Raw genomic sequence first — 12,712 nt, forward strand, 5'->3', positions numbered from 1 at the left:
GGGAGGGGGGAATCATGGGGCCTTAAAGGCTCTCCAGTTTCACAAAAGCAGCCAGCTAAGGGATGGGCCTGCTGAGTTATTTTAGCCTTGACTCTGCTCCTTTCTCCCTGTACAGCCTCTAGGGAAAAGAGCCATCCTGTGACCTGGTCTTGTGAGTAGCTAAGAACTGTTGGAGAGTTCACCAAATCATATTTGTAAATATATAAAATAAAATACAAAAGATCACACAAAAATCAATTCTATTCAAATACAGTATCAACATTGTTTTTTTCTATTCGAATTCTTTTTTCAATTTTTTTATCTTTAGTTCCAAAATCTCTCCCCCTCTCCACTTCCCTCTCCATCCACTGACATAACAAGAAATATGATACACAGCTGATCATGTAGCAGGGCATTAAAAACTCACAACCAAATGCAGAAAAGCAGAAATATTAAATGCATTCTTTTCAGATCATAATGTAACAAAAATTACATTCAATAAAGGGCCATGGAAACATAGATTAAAAATTAATTGGCAATTAAATAATCTAATCCTAAAGAATGAGTGGGTCAAAGAACAAATCATAGAAACAATCAATAATTTCATTAAAGAGAATGACAACAATGAGACAATATACCAAAATTTATGGGATGCAGCCAAGCAATACTTAGGGGAAAACATATCCTAAATGATTACATCAATAAAATAGAGAATGAGTAAGTGAATTAGGCATGCAACTAAAAACTAGAAAAAGAACAAATTAAAAATCCCCAACTAAACACCAAACTGGAAATCCTGATAATCAAAGGAGAGATTAATAAAGTTGAAAGTAAGAAAACCATTGAACTAATAAAACTGGGAGCTGGCTTTGTGGAAAAAAATAAAATAGATAAACCATTGATTGATTTGATTTTAAACTATATTTTATTTTTTTTTGGCAGGGCAATTGGGGTTAAAGTGACTTGCCCAAGGTCACACAGCTAGTACATGTGTCAAGTGTCTGAGGCCAGATTTGAACTCAGGTCCTCCTGACTCCAGGGCCAGTGCTCTACTCACTGCACCACCTAGCTGCCCTTGCTGATTTGATTTTAAAAGAAGGAAGAAGATCAAATTACAATTACCGAAAATGAAAAGGTCGAATTCATCACCAATGAAGATGAAATTAAAGCAATTATTAGGAGCTAATTTGCCCAATTATATAACAATAAATCTAACAACCTAAGTGAAATGGATGAATATTTACAAAAATATAAATGGCCCAGATTAACAGAAGAGGAAATAAAATACTTAAATAACCCCATCTTAGAAAAAGAAATTGAACAAGCCATCAATGAACTCCCTAAGAAAAATCTCCAGGGTCTGATGGGTTCACAAGTGAACTCTGCCAAACATTTAAAGAACAACTAATTCCAATACTATATAAACTGCTTCGGAAAATAGGCAAAGAAGGACTCCTACCAAATTCCTTTTACAACACAAATACGGTGCTGATACCTAAACCAGGAAGAGCAAAAACAGAGAAAGAAAACTATAGACCAATTTCCCTAATGAATACTCATGAGAAAATTTTAAACGAAATATCATCAAGGAGATTATGGCGACATATCACAAAGATCATATACTATGACCAGATGGGATTTATACCAGGAATTCAGGGCTGGTTCAATATTAGGAAAACTATTGACCATATCAATAACAAACCCAACAGAAATCATATGATTATCTCAATAGATGCAGAAAAAGCTTCTGTCAAAATACAACACTTGCTCCTATTAAAAACACTAGAAAGCATAGGAATAAATGGAGCTTTCCTTAAAATAAATAGTATCTATCTAAAACCATTAGCAAGCATTATCTGTCACAGGGATAAGCAATGATGCCCATTATCACCACTCTTGTTCAATATTGTACTAGAAGTGATAGCTTACAGAAATAAAAGAAAAAAGAAATTGAAGGAATTAGAATAGGCAATGAAGAAACAAAACTCACTCTTTTCAGATGATATGATGGTATACTTAGAGAATCACAGAGAATCAATGAAAAAACTAGCTGAAATAATTAACAGCTTTAGCAAAGTTGTAGGATATGAAATACGTCCACATAAATAATTGGCATTTCTATATATACAAAGCCTAGCAGCAAGAGATAGAAAGAGAAATTCCATTTAAAAAAATTGTAGACAATATAAAATACTTGGGAGTATACATGCCAAGACAGACTCAGGAACTATATGGCCACATTTATAAAACACTTTTCACACGAATAAAGTCAGATCTGAACAATTGGAAAAATATTAATTGCTCAATGTTAGGCCAAGCCAATATAATAAAAATGCCAATTCTACCTAAATTAATCTACTTATTCAGTGCCACACCAAACTACCAAAAATTATTTTATAGAGCTAGAAAAAATAATAACAAAATTCATCTGGAAGAACAAAAGGTCGAGAATATCAGGAGAATCAAAGAAAAAATGTGAAGGAGGGTGGCCTGGCTGTACCAGCTCTCAAACTATATTACAAAGCAGTAATCATCAAAACAATCTGGTATTGGCTTAGAAATAGAGTGGTGGATCAGTGGGGAAGATTATGTCCACAATACCATAATAATCTAGTGCTTGATAAAGGCAAAGATGCAAGCATTTGGGACAAGAACTCACAATTTGACAAAAACTGCTGGGCAAACTGGAAAGTAGTTTGGCAGAAACTAAGTATAGACCAATGTTTCACACCATATACCAAGATAAGGTCAAAATGGATACATGATTTAGACAAAAAGGGTGATACCCTAGACAAACTAGGGAAGCATGGGAAAATGTATCCGTCAGATCTATGAATAAGGGAAGAGTTTATGAACAAACAAGAGATAAAGTATATTACAGGATGTAAAATGGATAATTTTGATTACACTAAATTAAACTGGATTCGCACAAACAAAACCAATGCAGCCAAGATTAGAAGGAAAGCAGAAAACTGCAGGGAGGGGGAATTTGCTGCAAGTTTCTCTGATAAACATCTTATTTCTCAAATATATAGAGAACTGAGTCAAATTCATAAGAATACAAGTAATTCCCTAGTTGATAAATGGTCAAAGGATAGGAACAAGCAGTTTTCAGATAAAGAAATCAAAGCTATAGTCACATGAAAAAATGCTCTAAATCACTATTGATTAGAGAAATGCAAATTAAAACAAATCTGAGGCATGATCTTACACCTAGCAGATTGGCTAATATGACAGAAAAGGAAAATTATAAATGTTGGAGGGGAAGTGGGAAAATTGGGACACTAATGCACTGTTGGTGGAGTTGTGAACTGATCCAATCAATCTGGAGAGTAATTTGGAACTATGCCCAAAGGAGTACAAAACTGTGTATACCCTTTGACCCAGCAATACCACTACTAGGTCTGTGTCTCAAAGAGACTTTTTTTTAAAAAAAGGAAAAGGACCTATATGTACAAAAATATTTATAGCAGTTCTTTCAGTAGTGGCAAAGAATTGGAAATCGAGGGGATGTCCATCAACTGGGGAATGGCTGGACAAGTTGTGGTATATGATTGTGATGGAATACTATTGTGCTGTAAGAAATGATGAGCAGTATAGTTTCAGAAAAGCCTGGAAAGACTTACATGAACTGATTCAAAGTAAAATGAGTGGAACCAGGAGAACATTGTATACAGTAACAGCAATGTTGTATAACGATCTACTATGAATAACTTAGTTATTCTCAGCAAGACAACGATCTAAGTAAGACAATTCCAAAAGACTTATGATGAAAAATACTATCCACCTCCAGAGAAAGAACTAGTGGAGTCTGAATATAGATTGAAGCATACTTTTTTACTTTATTTTTCTTGGGGTTTTTTCTTTGGTCTGTGTTTTCTTAGACACTATAACTAATATGAAAATGTGTTTTATGTGACTGTACACATATAACCTATATCAAATTGCCTGCCTTCTCAGTGAAGGGGGAGGAGAAGGAGGGAAGGAGAGAATTTGGAACTCAAAATTTAAAAAAATGAGTATTAAAAATGTTTACATGTAATTAGAAAAAATAAAAAATTTAAAACTAGGGAAGAGAATAAAATTCACATTATAGACATGAAGTCATGCCAAACATATTTCCACATTAACCGTCAACATATTTTTTTAAAAAAACAAGTACATGGACCTGAATCTGAGAACCTTTGCACAAGAGTCACCATGTAATCTTGAGATCAAGGAAGGGGGCTTCCTTTTCCAAAGGCATAGTTGAGAGGTGTCCTGAGTATTTGATCCAAGTGAATCATTTGACAAAATAATCTAGGCTGCTGTCTCTGGTGAAAGGGTGCCAAGTTTAACAACATCAAACCAGCAGAATAAAGGCATGGGACCAGATGCTCACCAGACTTCATCTCCTGGTATTTAACTACTAGGAGAAGGTGAGCAGCCTAGCAGAGAGTTGAGAGCCCTGTATCTTCTTTATCTCATTCTCTCCCATTGGCTGGGCCAATGGGCCCTAAAGCATCCCCCAAACCAATCCCAAGGAGCTACCCCAAAGATGTAAGGGTATAGCTTCAGCAGAGATGACACAGATGTCTCCTTTTCTTGTGCTTGTATTTCCTCACCCCTCTCATTCAAGCCCTCCTCTGGAGTGGGGGGGAGAACCCTGGGGTCTTGAAGGGTCTCCCAATGCAACTCTAACATTGGCAGGATCTACTGAGCTGTTAAGGTCTTAAGGGCAAGTCTGATAATGGACCGCAAGTCTGTGATCCACAGACCAGTCTAGCTAAGTGTGGAGAAGCACAACAGCAGAAGGTCATCTGCCAAGGGATAAGCTTTTTTCAGCCATAGCAACTCATGCAAACTGTCTGCTACTTAGGTGTGCAAGTTTGGGAACCTAACTCAAGTCCCCACCAATGAAAACAGGAATTTTTGGATGAATTACAGTATAAATTAGACCTCGTAAGTGTTGGTCATCCTGGATTACAGATGGGAGGAAAGTCATTTCGAGCACTGCAGAAATCCTTCAGACCTCCAAAGTCTGCTCAGGTGCCACCATCATTTCCCCTCAGAAGTGAGCTGACATGGCTGCCCTCCAAATATGATGACAAGCTTTTCACCACAGTGATGAGGGCCTCCTGCCAGTCTCCATGGGGACAAGGAAATGCTCTGAGAGGGGAACACTCATTTAGTTGACTAAGAGAAGAGTATTGTGAAAATCAGGCTAGAAAAGGTTCTTTTGGGTCAATACAAAGCCAGTGGCAAGATTCAGTTTCATACTGTGATCCAGTTGATTTAATTAACCTAAGCTGCTTCTCTCCTGGAACACCTTAGTTGTGATTAACACCCTCTCAGGGATATCATCATGGTTGGAGACTTGTCTGTTTTCAGTCTCTTTGGGCCTCTTCAGGTTTCTGCCCATTGCTGTTTGGTATTAAATGAAGCCTCAGAAAACTCTTTGCCAAAATCTCAGCCACTGTGAGTTTTGCATTCTATTCTCTTAGGACAATCAAGCTGCCATTTTGAATTCTCCCTAGAGTGCTCTTCAGAAATACAGGTTACCTTTGCTCCAAGAAGAAGTCTTCTTTCAACAACAGCACAGGCAAGAGAGAGTCCCTTTGAACTCTGCCTGCTCATCCCACATCTGGAGTCCTATATTCAGGTCTGGGAACATCTTAGGGCACACTGACAGACCATGGTGAGTCCAGAAGAGGGCAACCAGGAGGGGGGAGGACTGGAGACCATGCTAAAGGACAATCAGTCTGGAGAAGAGAAGATTGGGATCAGGGTGAAGCTAGGAAAATGATCTTTGAGTATCTGAAGAAATGTGGAAAAGTAATTAATTGGGTTCCGGCTGGCACCAGAGGGTACTGGATGGTGGCCTCTGTCATCCCTCTGAGGAGGATTCTGTTGAAGCTGGGCGCCAAACGAAGGAGAGTAGAAGTGAGATGCCATGGAACTCCAGGTTTCATGAAGGGGCTAGAAATGTAGCAGGAAGGCTTCCAGGGAATTCCAGACTATAATTAGGGCAGCCCCAAAATGAAACAGGCTGCTCTAGGAGCTACTTGGTGCCCCTGCACTAGGAGTCTTCCACAGAGGCCCCCCAACCACTTGGCAGTGGGGAGAGGGAGGGAGATTCCTTCGAAGGTTTATTATTACAATGTTTCACAGTGGGCTGGGACCTCAGTAACCAACTAGTCTTCTTCCTTCTTTCCCACTCATATTCTCAGAAGTGAACTTACCACTCTCGTGCCCATTAATTTGGCAAAGATAACTTCCTTTTTCCCAAGAGATACGATAAAATTCAGTGCCGGTGGGGCTGGGAGATAGGGGCACACTGTTACATTGCTAATAGAACTGTGAATGGCTGAGGTTATTTTGGAAATAATTCAGTAATACAGTTCATAAAAAGAGTTAACCCAGTGGTTATGCACTCTAAGGATGTTATTGAAAGAGGGGAAAGACCTATCTGGCCAAAAATATTTATAGCAACTTCATTTACAAAAGTAAAAAAAACCCAATGTGTCCAACGATTGTGGACTGGCTGGGTTGTGGTACATGAACCTAATGGAATGTTATTGCACCTTAAGTATTGGCAAATATGAAGAACACAAAGAAATGTGGGAAGACATATCAACTGATACAGAGTGAAGAAAGGCAAAATCAGCAAAACACACACTGTGAATACATGCCAGGTTTGATTATTTGGGGAAGGGGAGTGCAGACTTGTGGATCTTACCAGGTGGCAACTCATTCCTACAGGCAAAAGTCAACAACTCCCCCATAATCTATAGATTCAAAGATGTGCCTGGGACATTTAGATTACATCATCCTGGTCACACAGCTGGCATATGTTGTTGTGAGGACAACATGAACCCAGGAGATCTTTCTAACTCTGAGGCTGACCCTCTGCCCACCATATCAGGCTGCCTTTCCTTATGACAATACTGACCTATGAAAGAATAAGATGAAAAAAGGACATTAAAGGAAATAAGAGGTTCTTGCTATCTCTTCGTGAAAGTACATATGTGCATTTTTCAAATTATAAGAAATATGGAATTTATAGATTTATGAATGTCTGAATATTTATTTTTGTTGCTAGAATTGTCACTGTTCTCTTTCTCCCCATATTACCTGGTATTTACTTAGCTTTGCACATAGTGTATCCCCACATTAGGATGCAAACTCTTAAGAGGCAGAGACTGTTTCATTTTTGCTCTTCTATCCCCACCACCTACATAGTGCCTTACATAGTAGGTAGGTACAGAGGTGTTTGATGAATTGAATAGATTACTATTTAGAAAAACACACACACAAGTTTTAAATGAAAAAGACCTTAGGAGTCTGGCTTCTTCTGCTTAAAGTTATGCAACCCAGATCTCTAGGCTTCAGAGGTCTAGTCCAATCCCTTAATTTCACAGTTGAGGAAACTGAGGCTCAGCGAGATTAGAAGACGTACCCAAGGTCACACAGGTAATATGTAACAGTCAGGACTTTCCCCCATCATCTCGTACTCCACTGCTCCTCCACCAGATTCGATTTAACCTTGATTCTTTACTAGAAGCCATCCAGCTCAAGTGGAAAGATGAAGACCACTGGCGGTTTTAATTCAGTATGCTATTTGCTTCATTTTAAACCCTCCCTGGATTGCAGCTGATTCTACTGGGCTTGCAGGTGTTAAACACCACCTGCCTTTGACTCAGCAGTGGACGTGCTCCTGTGGTAGGTGGGGGTAGAAAGCACAGCAGGAAGGAAATGTGAAGGTTACAAAAAGAAACTGATGGCTAGGTAAGAAAAAGTCGAAGTTCTCCAAGGCACACTATTTTAGTCTCTGTAGATGACATTGCTGACAGTGCACGAGTCTATGACAGAAGAGGCTGGTGTGTGACCTGCCCAGAATGGAGGTAGTCTGTTATCAGACAAACACTTCTGGTGATTTGGGCTTTTTCTGCAGGGCCTGACACTGAGGATGAATCATTCTCTCTGGGTCATGGCCAGTATGATTTTTCAAAAGCAGCCCACCCAGAGTCAGAGAAGTGGTTACATTTGGCATCTTCCCTAAAAATTAATTTGCTGGAAGGGCAATGTGGGTGACTGAGTGTGGCCAAATACAGCGAGTCGAGGCAATGACTGCAAATCAAATAACAATTTCCATGGGCACTAAGTGTGGAAAAGACTGCTCATCCTGTATCAGTCTCCTCAGCCCCATCCACACACCCAGCTAGAAAATGATCACTGGCAGCCACGTCTTCAAATGCAAAGGGAAGCTTTGGTGCATGTGTGGGGTGTGTGTGTGTGTGTGTGTGTGTGTGTGTGTGTGTGTGTGTGCATGCCCCGGTGTGCAGACTCAAACAGTAAACGCTGTAACTATGCAAGATGAAGTCAAAAAATCTTCTATCATTTTATGCAATATACCTGCATACGTAAGAAACATCAGAGGCAGTGTGCACGGTGGATGGCTGCATGGCCAGTCTTGGAGTCAAGATGAGCTGGATTCAAGTCCTGCCTCTAACAATCTTAGGCTATGTGTCCTTGAGGAAGTTACTTAACCTCTCAGTGCCCCAGGCAATTCTCTAAAAGAGAAGGAAACAAACATTAAGCACCTACTCTGTGCCAGGCACTGTGCTAAGTGCTCTCCAAATATTATCTCATACGATCACCACAACAATCCTGTGAGGCAGGTACCATTATTATTCTCATGTTACAAGGTAGACAGAGGTTAAGTGACCTGCCTGAAGTCAAACAACTAGGAAGCATCTGAGGCTGGATTTGAACTCAGGTCTTCCTAACTCAGAGTCTAGTACTCCAATTACTGTGCCACCCAGCTGCTTCTGAGTTACAAAAGAGCTGTTTGTCTGTATTAGTAGAAGGAGTTTACATACTGGAAGTTTCCTACACTGATGAAGTCACAATTCTCGATATCCTCCCCCCAAATTGTATATAACCTTGGTCTCATTGTCTAATCACAGGATAGAATTGACTCTGGGCTCTCCCAAGTTACACCAGTCTAGCCAGGTAATTAGCAGTTCACCAGAGAGCTGCCCAGCAGATGGTGAATTTTTCAGCTATAGCAATTCATGGAATATGGAAGGGCCGCAATCTGTGCATGGAAGGAGTGCCCACAGCAATAAAATCATAGCTCTTTCGAGGTGTCTCAATGAATTCTGCACAATTTGCTAACTGCGCCTTGCACTACATACATAATGCAAGACAAACTATCTCCAGTATGTTTGTAGTTCGCTAAACTTCACACATGCAGCATTGTGGTACCAAGGTACCCGGAATCACAGAATCTCCAAGTTGGAGACTTCAGAGATAATCTAGCCCAATCTGTACCTGAACAAGATTGTCTGCTACCACATACCTAACAAGTGGCCATCCAGCTTCTCTGGAAAAACTCCAGGGAAGGGGAACCTGCCACCTCTCCAAGCAATCTAGTCCACTCTTGGACTGCTGTAATTGTGGGGAACTTTTTTCCTTACATTGATCTGAAATCTGACTCTAGCTTCCACCCAGTGTTCCCTCTAATAGCTGTAGCCCTCCAAGGTTTCCAAAGCATTTTACAGAAATTATCCCATTTGAGCTTCACATGAGGCTAAGTTATTTGCCCTGGTCCACACAGCTAGTTAGTCTTGGAGAAAGTCCCCAAGTCCTACACTGCTGCACACAAAAGGCTTCGCTCCTGCTGCTGGCAGGGTGTGGAGTGTTGGGGGGGTGGGGGGGAGGCAAGGGGAGGAAAAGAAATGTGACCAACATGAGACTTGATTATTTTACACCTTCGTTTCACCACCCCCCCCCACCGCTGTCCAGTGCTGAACCAGAGGCAGAGCCTCCAGTCCTTCTCAAACCCTGGTACTGTCCAAGTGCTGAATGCTGCTCTGCTAGAGAACTTCCTCAAAATAACCTTTCCTAATGGGTTTTCCTGAGAGACAGTCCCCGTGAATTTTGGACACACACACACACACACCATAGTGTCTACACAAAGGGGAGTCTACACTTTGAAAAGCCTAAGTGAAACCAATCTGTCCCCATGAGCTGAGCAGGCTCATCTCACTGTAAATTCTTCCTCTTAACTCCTCCCAGCTCCAATTGCAGCTGCGACTGGGGCTGTGAAGCTGGGCACCCTATATTTCAGCACTCCTTTAAATACAGCTTTGTTTATGAACTTAAGCATTTCCCGCCCCCACCAGAGAGACTCCCCTGGCCAGCCACAGAAGAGCCCTATCTTAGAGAGAAGTCAATGTCTTTTAAGGTTTCAAATGACCCCAAAAAGGAAAACCCATGCACAGCAAAAAGCAGCAGGCTTGCCCCTTAGAGATGGGCCTTCAACAGCCTGCTCCTAGTCAGCAGATTCAAGAGAAAGCATTTACCTCTCCATTCTACCTCCAGGCTTCTGAAGAAGTAGCTAATCACCTCATGGTTTCCCCAGGTTGGGGAAACAGGCAGCAGAGATGGGCCACTTGGACTCCTCAAGATTCCCCTTAACCTATAGTTGCATTTCAGAAATCCATCAGTGTATCTCTGGCACTCCACTAACTGATGGCCTTTTGGAGGTGTTTTTCCACCCTACAGGAAGACAGAAGGGCAGGAGAAATCAGTGTCCAGCTCAGCTGAAAACAACAGGCAATCCAATCCAATAGCTGCTGAGTTACCTGTGCAATCCAACATTAATTTGATGCTGGTGGACTGAGACTCCTGAAGTCACTTTTACAGGGGTGTGAACTTCAGCCCGCTTCAACATGAGAGATCCTAATGAAATCTGGGAACTATCAAAGGGTGAGTAATCTTTATTTATTGACTCAGTGGTACTTCCATGTGAAAATAATCATTTTCATCCTAAAAATACTTATTAAATTGTAACACAAATATGAACAGCCTCCTCACTGAGATTCAGCCAGCTCTGGGGTAAGTAGAACAGCCACAGTATGACAGAAAAGACTTGAAGATAAACTTCTGCTTTAACAGTAACACTGGATTATTAAAGATCGTCAGAGAATTGTCAGAATTTTGACATGGACCAAGAGCTTTTTAATTAAGCTCTGAGAGTTTGTCTTATGGTATTATGGAGGTGGACTATTCAAACTATCTTTTTAACCTCTTGTTGGCTAATGATGATGATTTCTGCAGTGTTCTCCTTCTCTTCTCCCCCTAAGTTACATGTTGATTCACCCTCAGGAAAACTTTAATAATCAATCTCATATCTAAATACTTTTCATACATTAACTCATTAGAGCCTGACAACAACTGTATGTTAACCCATTTTATAGATGAGGAACCTGAGGTTCAGAGAAGTGAGTTATTTGTCCAAGGGTCATACAGTCAGTAAATGTTAGAGTCAAGACTCAAACCCAGGTCTTCCAACTCCAAGTCCAGGGATCTTCCCATTACACCATACTATACTGTCCTTCCAACCAGACATGTGTCCACCACTGTAGCCTCAAGGCGGCCTCCTAAGGAACTGATGGGAAAGTTTCTGTCCTCCCAAAGGACTGACTCTCATATGTTTAGGGACTTTGGGATCCCAGGGTAGCAAAGAGGAAAGGGTTATGTATGGTTGTGTGCTGATGCTCTGAAGGCCTGGGACCTGGCAATGGCTTGCTGTCTCTGCTTATTGGGCAAGTCCCTGAACCTTCTGGGCCTCAGTTTCTGCCTTTGCAAAGTGAGGGAGTTGGACTAGGTGACCTCCAAATTCCTTTCTGAGATCTCATGCACTGGGCTCCCTATGGCATCAGCAGCAGAGTCAGAAGCATGAATCAGCTTGGTTTATTCACTCTCCTCTGGCCTAGTGCTCAGTACTGCAGGCTTCCATAGCAATTCTCAAGTCTCTTCTTTCTCTAAGTTGTTTCAGGCTAATAATGGATTGATTAGTCTTGCTGGAGGTTGTTGGGGCCTTCTAATGCTACCTCTCACATGTACTGGCTTTGTGACTCTTGGCAAATCACTTAACCTCTCAGTGCTCTGGGCAACTATCCAAGACTATAAGTCACTGAGAAGGTGGGACTTGTATTGGTGAAGGGGATTTCCTCACCTGAATATTCTCTATACCCCTGAAATCATGGGTCCAGTTCAGATCCTATCCATTTCTCATTGTCCTAATTTAAGGGAGGAAGGAAGAGGTACAAGTGAGAATTTTAGAATTGTAGTATGTTTGACTTGAACACATCCTTAGAGATCTAAGCCAATCCCCCCACCCACCCACTTTCCATATTTAAAAAGCGAGATGCAAAGGACTTGTCTAAGGCCATGCTAGTTAATAGTGAATATTAGGTAGCCTAAATTTGGGAGTAAAGAAGTTGCTAAGCCACCAGGAAGGAAGTTCAAGGCAAATGGGCCTGAGAAGAAAAAAATGGAAAGGAGGAACCAGGACCTCATGGATCTCTTTCAAGCAGAAAAGATAAAGTCAAACCTCAGATTCCTGTAGAAGGTCATATCATTGCTGTTTGGTAGTTACCCTTGGGTAGGCATAGTGCAGTAGCCTGACCATGCTGGGCAATTTTGTCTTGGGCGCAGAGATCAACAGAGAAGGAGAGGTGATGGCAGTGGGGAGGCTTTAGTAAGAACTAAAAAGCGAGATTTCAGATCATTCAAGATGCCAGGAGGAATTGGAGAGTCCATATAAGCTTAGGAGAAAGAGAGACAGAGGGAGACAGAGAGAGACAGAGACAGAGAGAGATGGAGATGGAGATGGAGACAGAGATGGAGACGGAGAAGGAGACAGAGACAGAGAGATGTAATAAGAAAGGGCAAGATTCTG

Source organism: Trichosurus vulpecula, chromosome X (assembly GCF_011100635.1).
Source record: "Trichosurus vulpecula isolate mTriVul1 chromosome X, mTriVul1.pri, whole genome shotgun sequence".
NCBI classification, from domain to species: Eukaryota; Metazoa; Chordata; class Mammalia; order Diprotodontia; family Phalangeridae; genus Trichosurus; species Trichosurus vulpecula.